A 12,395-nucleotide genomic window follows, 5' to 3' on the forward strand; every position below is an offset into this window, starting at 1 on the left:
GGAGCAGAAACAAGAAGACTGGGATTATGAGGAAAACTGCAGCAGTGAAGTGGGATTATCTTAAAAACGATCAGCCTGGTGAGGCAGCAGGTCGGCAAACTGAACCGGTTCCTGATGAACAGACCCGGCTGGTTTTCTGCAGCACAAAGCAGATCAGAATAATCTGAGCTGTGAGGTTGGGATTATAATCTGACCTTTTCCTGGATAGCTTTTCGGTTTTTTCTTGGTGGATTCGTGTCGTTTTGCAGGATAATGTCAGCGAGAGCTGGCGAATTTACAAATGAAGACATCTGTGATTCAGCAGGAGACCATCACACACACACACACACACACACACACACACACACACACACACACACACACACACACACACACACACACACCCACACACACACACACACACACACACACACACACACACACACACACACACACACACACACCTGCGTCTTCATCAGGTTCCCATATGGAGCGCAGTCAGGGCCAAAAAGGTTTATTTATTTATTTAGGAAGGTAATTAAAGCTGAAGAGGCGGAAACAGATTTTAATCAGGAGGAGAAAATAATTTAGAGGCTCAAGTTGAATTTATTTGGTTATTTTTATTTATTTTCCATTTAATCTGCAGATATTCTGTATTTGGAATATTTTAGGTCCGTCTCTCCACATCAAAAGCCACAAAGCTTCTCAAACATCAGAAAACATTTACAAAAAAATTATTCCACAACAAAAATGTATATAAATGACTTTTCACCGATTTATAGGAGCTTTTGTTGGGTGGATAGTTCAAGTTCCACTGATAAATGGAGAAAATATAAATATACAAAAGATTTAAAATAGTAGATTAAAAATATGATATATCATGTTTAATAATATAAGAAATGATGTAACTTATTTAGGACACAAAACTCTTTGTTGCCAAGTTTGCTCAGTAAATGTTGTCAACACTAAAGTTTCTCCATTAAACAGGAAAAACAGATCAGAGGTTTTATGCTGCAGCTTGACAAACAAATTATTTCTCAAATCATAAAAACAGAGAAATATTAAATGAAATGAGAAAATCAGATTCAACATTTCTGGAAAAGTTCCTGAAACACCAGAGCTGAACTTTGCTCCAATCTGAAGCAGATTACGAACATTTCACATGAAAAATTTTAAAAAATTCAGAAAAACTCAGAAATTTTAAGATTAATCCCAGAAATCTTTATGAAAAAAATGTAAAAATTTTCTTTACTTTCTAAAACGTACAATTCCAAAAGTTGAAAACTTTCAATTTCTCAATTTCAGAAATGTCCTTATGTTTTTTTTTAGTTAACATTTTCTGACATTCACCTTAAAATTTAGAGTTTTTTAAGCAAAGTTTTGACTTTTCAATCTCAGGAAATATCAGATTTTTCTAGAAAATGTCTGAGATTAATCTCAAAATCTTGGCAGAAATTTACTCCTCCACGTTTTTAACCTGATATGCTGTCATAAATAAATTTAAATCAATAAATATCTGTTTTTTGAGCTCATGTATCAATTTACTAAATAATTTAGCAGCAGAAAAATTTTCTGAATTGAAAATTGATCCATAGTTTTCAAATAAAATGTAATAATTTTGGATTTATTAGTTGCAGTTTCCTCAATCAACTCGATTAAAAATTTGCATCCTGCTGCTGATCCTGATCTTTGTCTGGATTCGGCTGATTGTGTTTTTCTCTTCTCCTCCAAACCTCTGGAGGTTTTTAAGTTCAGGGCAACACTTTGGCAACAACAACAACAACTTGTTGCTTAGCAACTCAGACACAGAGACGCATTCAGGCACAAGCAGTGATGCTGCAGTAATTCATCTGCAGCATCCAAAGAACTGAAATATAAACTAGAAGTCCGTTTTATTGAGATTTCAGACTGAAAATGATTTTCTCCTGCTTCAACTCTTTATTTAATTCAGTCGGCAGAAACATTTCCAGAAACTCTTCCAGAAACTCTTCCAGAAACTCTGGCTCCATTAGAGGAAGTCACTAAAGGAGAGGAGGATTAAACAAGTGCAGCTGGATGTGGAGGAACGTTTCCTGTATCTGTGAATTATTTATAAAAGAGAGCAGATTAAACTGCTGGGCTATAAAAAGCTGCTGCTTTCCAGTCTAAACTGTTTATTATTATTATTATTATTATTATTGTTGTTGTTGTTGTTGTTGTCAGAAAACAGAGGCAGATGAATTTAAATTCTGCTCTAAACGTCACCAGGAAAGATTTAAAATGATAAATTATAGAAACAGTTTTAAAGTCTCTGCTGGTTTTATTCTCACTGCTCAACTAAAAACAGCCAAAGTGCAGAAAAAATGTTTGATTTGTACAAACAGGGAACAAAACCGGCAAGGATTTGGATCAAACAGAACCAAAACTAAACATTATTAAACCTTTGAATGAATTCAAAAAGCAGAAAAACTGAGGAGGAAAACGTTCAGCTCACTGCAAAAACACTAAATCTAACCAAGTATTTTTAGTCTATTTTACAGATAAAACTAAACTAACTGAAAATACAAGAGTTTGTTTCAATCTTCATAACTGGAGGATAAAAACATCACAATTTAAAACTATAATACCAGTCAATATTGATAATTAGTGATTAGGTTTTGCAATATGAAATATTTATTGGCAAATATCAGCTGATTGCAGCAGCATCAGAGATCAATATCCGCCCAGACTTTCAAATCGGTGCATCGCTAATCATCAAATTTAATTCATTACTTAGATTTAGCATCAATCAGCTGATTTTGCTTTCAAATAATTAAAATAATATAACACTATTAAGCTTGTTACTAACTTCACTGGATGATAAATCGCTCCTGTTATTATTGCGATAAATGATAATATTGTTGTTTTGAAGCTGTTTTCAAGTAATACATTGATAAAGGCATAAAAATGTAATTTTGCTCTCTCAATAAACTAATAAACTTCAATTTTTTTGAAAATATGTAACTGGTGTAACTATCCAAAATAAAAAACAACCAAAACCAATAAATAAAACAAATATAATAAAAACCACTTACAATCAAAACCATAAATAAAATGTATCAACAAAAATGTTTATTTAAAAACATTAATAATCAGAATGTAAATTATTGACCTTATTTTAATTTTTCAGTAATCTGCATTTCAAAACCCAAATATTTCGTTCAGTTTGCTCCTCCTGTGGGGTTAAAATCGATAGTTTAGCCGTAATAAAACTCACTGGCATCAGGGGGCCCAAATTAAAACCTGCTTCAGGCCCTGAAAAGTCTTGGGCCGGCCCTGCCAGCGGTTTCTCTCCACTGCAGCCACATTAGTTATGATGGGACTTCCTGTTTCTCTGCATTAATTATTAATCATGTGCAGAGGGAAGAGGCTGGCACAAACCAGGCAAATTAGCAACCAGCAAATGTTTCTGGCAACAGCAACTGAAACTCAACTTTTTAATAAAACTCTGAACTTTTAAAGTGAACTGAAGGTTAAGCTCATGGACGCCTCAGGATCTGCCGCCGTGTTTTCTGATAAATGTCGTGTTTCCATGGAGAGTTTAATCACTTCAGGTTCGCTTTAATTATTCATTATCTCCAAATATAAACGGCTGCAGGTTTCACTGGATTTAAGGAGAAACAGAAGGATTATAGATCTGACATGATAACACGATAACTTATTCTAGAAGTTATCGCGATAAACGATAATGTTGTTTTGAAACCATTTTCAAGTAACATAATGATAATAATGGCAAAATAATTAAAGATGATTAAACTTTAAATTCTGAAAAACATTTAACACTTTAACTGGGAGACATTTTAAATATCCAAAATAAATAAACAAAGCAACACAAACAAAATATTGAATTAATTATAAAGTTTTTTTCATGAAAATTTCTGAGCTTAATCTTAAAAATTCTGGATTTTTTTTCTAGCAAATTTTAAGTTCCAGTTTTTTCCAGAAAATTTCAGAATCAATCTCAAAATTTGTGGAGTTTTTCTAGCAAGTGTTTGACTTTTAAAGATCAGAAATATCTGAAATTTTTAGGGAAAATTGACAATAATCTCAAAATGTCTTAGTTTCTCCTGGCAAGTTTTCAATTTTTCAAGCTCAGAAATCTTCAATTTCTTTTCAGAAAATTTATGATGCTAATCTTAACATTTCTGAGTTTTATCTAGCTTTCTTTCTTTCTTTTTTTTTTTTTTTTTTTTTACTGTTAAAACTCAGAAGTTTCTGAGCTTTTCCTAGGAAAACTATGATTTCAATCTAAATGTTCTGTTTCCCAGCCGGCTCTGGTGAAATGCGCTACCAGATGAAATCTGTAACCTGTGAAGTGATTTCTGCCTCCGGTGGCGTCTCTTCTGATCCGGCTGTCTGTCAGCCTGATTTATTAAATTCATAAAGCAGGAAATAGACGCCCGGCTCTTCACGGTGTCGTCCGTGAATCAATTACTCCGTCTCCTCTGGTTTTCTGTGGATAAATGAGCTGCTGATATCTCAGAGACAAAGCGCTACATTGCCATGTTGATGTAATGAAAAAATGTAATAAAAATCTGCCTTTTCAGCAGCAAACCGGCGCTTCGCTGTGAAGCAGCAGCAGCTGCTTTCATTGAGTTAGTGGAGCAGAGGCTAAATAAACAGGGCATGAAGGGAAAGTGAGTGGGAGGAAGAAACCTGCTCTTTACAGGGAAACGCGCCCTGGGGTGACTGATGTTACAGCGAGGCGATATAAAAATGAAGATCTGCTCTCTGAGGGTTTTTCATCTGCTGAACTCTCCATGTAAAGGCAGATTTAGTCGCGCGGCTGCAGCTGATTCGTTTTTTAGTCACTTTTATTTCAATAAAAGCAGATCTGCTTCATTTTGCTCTGTGGGGAGAAATGGAGAGCAGACGCTTCAGATTTCCTTCATTTACGTCTCTGTCCTTTTCTCCCTTTGGCCAAAGATCACCCAACATGAAAGGGTTCTTAAAATTACTTCATTGTCAATTATTTATGAATTATTTCTCTGCAAAAATTAAAAATATTACCAAATATTTTGTTTAGTTTCTAGAGGAAATATCTTAGTTCACTTGAAAAAAGATAAAACTAACAAATAACTTTTCAGAGAGATAAAGAAGCTTAATAATTAGTTAAGTTTGATGACAAATATTTGCACATGCATATTATTTCCCCTTTAAATGGGAATAATGTTATGATGAAATAATCTGCCACTGGAAGCAGATTTTTTAATCAATATTAAGTTGTTTATTTTACATAAAAAAGTTACTTCTGTTAGTTTTGTCTCACTTGAAGCAAAAAAAAACAAAACGATAATCACCCAGCAGAAACAAAAACACTTGGTAAGATTTTGTGTTTTTATGTGTGCTTATCTGTGCAACAATAAGCAATATTTTGATCAACTCAACATTAGCATAACATTTGTTTTAATGTTCACAGTTATTTAACATTTTAAAAAATATATATATATTTTTTTGCTGTTTTAGTCTATAAACCGTTTTCAGCAACAAAAATGAGAATTTCTTGGTAAAAAGTCGCTGAATGTTTGTGATAATTAAAAAAACACTAATAAACTGAAAAGTCTTACTGTTGTACTTAACACAAATGTCCATGCTGGAGGACACACAAACTCATTCTTAGGGCCACAAAAGGCCCCCGGGCCACACGTTGGACACCCACAGCTTTAAAACACGTTTAAATGTCTGGAAAATGAGCAGGAAAAGCAGCATTTCCCTAAAACTCCCAGGAGGAAAGTCAACATTTTCAGAGCCGCCTCTGCTGACAGGAGATGAACACTGAAAACACAGCAGCTGGAGTTTAAACCCAGTCCTCAGAGCTTACAGACGGAGTTTGGTTGGTTATTTTTCTGCTGTAACGGCAAATCCTGGCAATAAATCTTTAAAACCATCGGAAAGCCGGGTGAGAGTGTGGGCTGAGGCCATGAAAACATGCAAAAGCGCACACACACACACACACACACACACACGCACACACACACACACACACACACCCCCACACACACACACGCACACACACGCACACACACACACACACGCACGCACACACACGCACGCACACACACACACACACACACACACACACACACACGCACACACACACACACACACACACACACACACACACACACGCACACACACACACACACACACACACACACAGCAGTGATTATCCAATGGGAAGCTTTTACCAATTAGTTTTCCTTGTTGCTGATTGGCTGAACCCGAAGAGGCGGCCAAGAAGACTGAAGACTTTAGCTCCTCGCTCGGTAGAGGTGCTAACGTTCGTATTAATGCAAATTAAGGTATTTTTGGTGTTTGAACTAATAAAATAATCAGCTATTAGCATTTTTTACTGGATCCAAAATCCTTGTTTATACCGGGGAGCCACTATATTTTACATGTAAGTGTTAGAAAATGTAAATGTTCCTAATTTTGAGCAGTAATCATTGAAAAGTTGTCTTTGTTTGTCATCTGGAAAATGATTTTTCTGCTCCTTGTCCAGCTACTGACTGGCTGTTTAGCATATTCTCCACATTACACTGACAAAACACCTTCAAGTGAAATAATTGTCTGAAATAATGAAATAAAATTTCCCTCCTCTTGCCTCATCCTAATCTGTCACGTCCCACTGAACTGTCCTCTGCTGTATTGAAAGCGTTGCATCAGAATGAATTTCTGATTTTAAGTTACAGTTATTGAGAAAAGTGAGAACATTTTCCCTGATGGATTTTCTGCTGCTGAACTAATCGAGTGTGCGACCCTGCTGAGGAGGTGCAGGTGTTCAGCTTGTCGCCTGCGGCTCTTCCTCCATCAGCTCACTGCTGTCTGAGTCCCAGCCTTCAGTTCACAAAGGAAAACAAAGCAGTGGAAGGAAAATGCTTGGAAGGACGGGTTGCCCCGGTAAATAGGCGCTCGTTTGGCTTACAGGAGGAATGGAGAACAATAAACTTAACAAACAGTTCACATTCACACTTCTCTGAATGTTTTATAAGTTGATACTTCAACAGGATTTAAATTCAAAACTCTGTAATACGTACACTACACCAGCAGGGGGTGAAAATGGCAACAGTAACAATGTTTTCATACCTGATAGTTTGGTAAATTCAGTTCGATTGGGGAACAAAACCGCAAACGTTACATTTTCAGCCACTTTGAAACTAACAAAAACCTCTGAGTAGCCTGTTCCCCTCCTCGCCTGTGGGGGCGCTGCACCAAGAACCACTGAAGGAAACGACACCTCAGATAAAGTCATGCAGCTTCCTTCTTCAACACTTGGAAACACAAATGGAGTGGCATCAGATTTTAGTCTTCGTAGGATTTCTATTTTGTCGTTGGTAAAAAACAATAAGTCATGTCTGCTGCTAGTGCTATGCTAACGCATTTGGTTTGGTTGTGTTTACCCAGAATGCCCTGTGCTGTAGTCCGCTTCCTTTTGAACAGAACCAGAGTTCACTTCAACCGAACCCAGACCGAGGTTTGTTAATGGGCTCTTTGCACCTCAGCTTCCGCGTTCGGGGTAAAGCGGCTCAATTGTTTCCGATCCAATACAAATATCATTTACATTAGGTGCTGCAGTGCTTGGCCAAGGTTTGTACATCGATCCGAAGCCCCAACAAGTCAGCTGGAGAAAGGTTTTAAGATGTTCGCCTCGATATACATTCACTGACACGAAGGTGAGTTTTACTTAAACTTTGTGGCTAACATTAACGTTAGCTTATGCTAGCAGGCAATATTCTCGGACATTGTTCTTGTAAAATGTGCTATTTAAGTATCTAAACATTCTAACGGACAATGTATTTATCTTATTTTCAAGTATATTACGTGTGTTTATTGTCGTTAGTGTCACAGACTAACGGGGAGGTTCCGGTTCGGGCTTTTTACTTCCGAAGCCTGACGGAGCTCAACAAGCCTCATAGCTTGACAGTAGCGCAGCTCTGGTGTCAAAGATCTGGTTCAGCTGTTCAGGTTCAAAGTTGCTGCTTTTAGAAAAATATGACCGTGTTGCTTCATGTCTCCGTGTTATTTCGTTTTATTTGCATGTTTCTTGTGAAGAGCTCAGATAGGACGGTGTTTACAGCAGGATGTACAGGCGGATCAGTTGCTCGGCTGTCTGGCTCTGGTCTGCTCTCTCGTTCCCATAAACTCTTTCAGGCTGAATATAGAAGTGATTCCATGGAAATAACTCAGGGAGGCTCCTTTATTTACCATCCGTATCCCCGGTAGTTTTAGGCTGATCCGGAGTGAAGTGAAGGCTGCAAACTTTGCTGTGTTAGCTGGTAGCGACAGATATTTACAAGCCATCTTCTTAATTCAGGATCGCTTGGAAATTAACGAAAACTTAAAAGCCCATTATATTAGGAAGACAACAATGTTAATAGTATTGTTTTTCTTGCATCTGAAATACGACTTAGTCTTTTCTACCAGTCATGGTAACTGAAAGCGGAAAAAAGTGAGCCACATTAGCTCCTGGAGATGTGACGTCAACGCCTTAGGTGCAAAGAGCCCATTTGACTGACTGGGCTGTAAGGTATTTAGACCGTCATTGCGCCCCCTGGTGGACCAGTCATGCACTGCCCTTCAGGATCCTTGGATCTCTCCATCCTGTTCCTCAGACTTTAACCATCTGGATTGGTTTTCACAGTAAAAACCTTTAAAATGCAGATTATCGACGTGGATCTGAAGCGATGCAGCTGCAGTGTTTAGGGTGCCCTGATTTATTCCTCATCAGAAACTGCAGTTTACCAAAAAATAAAAATAAAAAAGAAGCTGTAGTTTTTACAGTTTCTTATTTTTGTTCAAATGTATGCACACAGAAGGGCCGAGAGAAATAAAGAAAAAAATGCCCTGAGAGTTTTCTAAAACTGATCCGACTGGCTGCTCGGTCAGCTGAAGCTGAACAAAATCCTTAATATCAGGAGACATGACCAACGCAGTTTTACCAGCTCAGCCGCAGACGCTCTCTCCCTTCACCTGAAACCCGATCTCTGTTTACAAAGCAGAGAAACACAAGCCATCTAAATATTGATTGGTTCACAGGCTGAATTTCTGCCTCCAAATGGATTCTGTCAACACACTGTTTGTTTTGCTGCCTGAAAGGCAAATTAATTGACTTTCACACCTTCACACAGGTCTATTATGGAAAACCTTTCCTCAAAATTCTTCTGTTTTCTTCGGCTTTTCTTCAAACTCCTTTACAACACTGAGTAAATAAAACCCTGTCGTGTTCACAGCAAGGTTTAATGGACTGTTCTCAACTAAAGCAATGACTGCAGTCCACATAGAAAACAATGTGTAGATGCTACAGGCGGACAGACTGCCGAAAACTGTACTCAACTAAGAGAAGCACAACTTCTACATGATTTTACTGAAGTAAAAGTAAAAAGTAGTAAGAAAGTACTCAAGTAAGAGTAAAAAAGTATTTGGTAAAAAGTACTAAATGGTCAAATTATTAATCATTTAATATTTATAAATTACATCATCAGATGGACCAAAATATAAAGTTAAGGGGAAATTTTGGTATTTTAATGACAATAATGACAATAATTCATATAAGTAGCAAAAACTAATAAAATCAGGCAAAAAATTTTTTTCCAAATCAGTTTCTTTCAATAAAAAACATAAAAAACTTTAACAGAAACTGCAGGTGTGAGTCTGTCTGCTGAGTTTTTGGTTAAACATGTTTGTTATTTATTCATTGGGTAGAAAATGCAGAAATTTTACTTAAATAAGAGTAGAAATACCTTCTAATATCCAAATATCCTTTAAATGTTTGACTCTACTGTGAACAACATCCATTTCCTAGTAAGACAATAAAATTAGGCGACTTTCCTTGTTTGGTTTCGGTTTAATTTTGGCCCTTGTGACACAAAGTGCTACCTCTGTTTCATTTGTTTTTTGTGTGATTCTGAGTTCATTTCCAGCTGCAGCCTCAGACCTCAGTGAGTCAGTGAGCGATCTGAGGAGCTGAACTCTGTCAGCGCCAACGCCTCGACGCTGCTGCACCGAAAGCGAAGGACTCACCACGGGTCTCTGCGTCTCTAACTCTGGAGCTGCTCCACATCGACGGGCTGCAGAAACACAAACCAGAGGGAAACATTTGCTTCTCAGGTTGTTTGCAGCAGATAGATGAATATTTTTCATATGATGTTACCAGGGGTTTGCTTTTTGGAGAAAAAAAAACGGTAGCCATAAATTCAAGATGGCGGACATTTTTAAAGATAGTCATTAAGGAAAACTTTTCTTTTTATTTCTTTTACTAAATTTACCAGATAAATGCTCTTGGTGTCAAATCAAACACATTTTGACAAATAAAAATCATGTTTACTGATTATTTGTTATTTCTGTCAAAATCTTTGTTTCCCTTTTCTGGTGGACTTTTTCAAAATGGCCGCCATGGTTGCAAGGGAGAATATATGTTTCAGCAACAGTTATTGCCAGTGGTGACAACAGATAACCAAAACATTAGGCTAACTAACCACTAATTCAATAAACAAGAATCTTAGCTATGCTAACATTAACTCTATAACACATATAAAAATCAGCAGGCGCTAACACTAAAGTGTTAAACACATTTAAAAAAATGTTGCGAAGCTAACCATAGCTAGTAAGACAATTGTATGTTGGCTAATGCTAAATGGCTAAACACATAAAAGCACCAGAGCAGCAGTTTAAATAATGAACTCCTGCATTAATGTCTGTAGACTTCTTTTTTTTTTTAACGTTTGTCAAACTTCAGTATTTCAGAAAATCTATTTAAATATCAGTGAAAGGCGACAGGTGAACAGTGCTGAATTATCTTTTGAAAATTAAGCAGGTATTAATTTTATCAAACCCACATTTCTGTATTAAAATCTTTTCTTATTGGTCTGATGATATTTTCTACATTAATGTCATGTTTTCATAGCTGTAAGTGGAAAATTATCATAACATAAATACAGGCTTTCAAACAACCATCTGTGTGTAATTAATCTGTTTTACTTTGTGATGAAATAAATTAGAAATAAATTAGTAATATTCCAGTTTACTGACTGGGTTTGTAATAAAATCAGTGAGTTTTAGAAGCTGCAGCCCTGCAGGAGGAGGAGTGAATCGGGTCCGTCTGACCGGTTTACCTGCTTCACCATCCAAAACCAGCCGCAGCAAAAAGCTTTGCACTTTTATCCCCTGAAGCTTTGCTGATTCTTTCTGGCATAAATGTTCAAACTGAAGAGTCTCAGTTCCCTGTGGAGTCTGGGTTTGCTCTTCCACGTCCTCATTTCACCTGTCTGAGAAACTATGAGGAATATTTACTGCTGGTTTGGGATCATACAGTCAGAAGCAAAAGCAGATTTTACTCTGAAAATGTGTGTTAAATTCGAGCGAAGGACTCTGATCAACTTGACGTAAAGGTCTCAGCTGAAGGTTGACGACGTTCACTGCAGAGAAACTCATCAGAGACGAAGATGATATATATATATATATATATATATATATATATATGGAGAACCAACCGGACATTGTGGTGGTGGATAAAGAACAGAGGAAAGCCGTTGTGGTGGATGTAGCAATACCAAGTGACCACAACATCAGGAAAAAGGAGAAACTGGAGAAATACCAGGGCCTCAGAGAGGAACTGGAGAAGGCCTGGAAGGTGAAGACCACAGTGGTGCCTGTGGTCATCGGGGCCCTCGGGGCAGTCACCCCCAAACTGGAGCAGTGGCTCAAACAGATCCCAGGAACAACATCAGACATCTCAGTCCAGAAATGTGCAGTTCTAGGCACAGCCAAGATACTGGAGGAACCCTCAAGCTCCCAGGCCTCTGGTAGAGGACCCGAGCTCAGAGGATGAAAGAGACCACCCACGGAGGGTGAGAGGGGAATTTTTTTTATATACATACATATATATAATTTTTTAGTGGCACTAATCCTCTTCCATATTTTCCCATATTATAACCTGCCAGTAGAACTAGAACTTTGGACTAAAAACAATCTTGCTGAAAAGTTATTTGTGTCTTTTCCCAAGGGAACTCATGTATTTTCAGTATAAACTAGAAATGTTAACCGTTGTGTTTTTACAGTGTTTGGGTCAGCCAATAACAAAGTCTCGTTGGCTGCAGAGCAGTGAGTCAGAGCTAACTGATTCATCCTGCTAATAACTGATTCATCCTGTTAATAACTGATTCATCCTGCTAATAACTGATTCATCCTGTTAATAACTGATTCATCCTGCTAATAACTGATTCATCCTGCTAATAACTGATTCATCCTGTTAATAACTGATTCATCCTGTTAATAACTGATTCATCCTGCTAATAACTGATTCATCCTGCTAATAACTGATTCATCCTGTTAATAACTGATTCATCCTGTTAATAACTGATTCATCCTGCTAATAACTGATTCATCCTGCTAATAACTGA

Source organism: Poecilia mexicana, unplaced genomic scaffold (assembly GCF_051168715.1).
Source record: "Poecilia mexicana isolate PSO_F unplaced genomic scaffold, ASM5116871v1 scaffold_13, whole genome shotgun sequence".
NCBI lineage: Eukaryota > Metazoa > Chordata > Actinopteri > Cyprinodontiformes > Poeciliidae > Poecilia > Poecilia mexicana.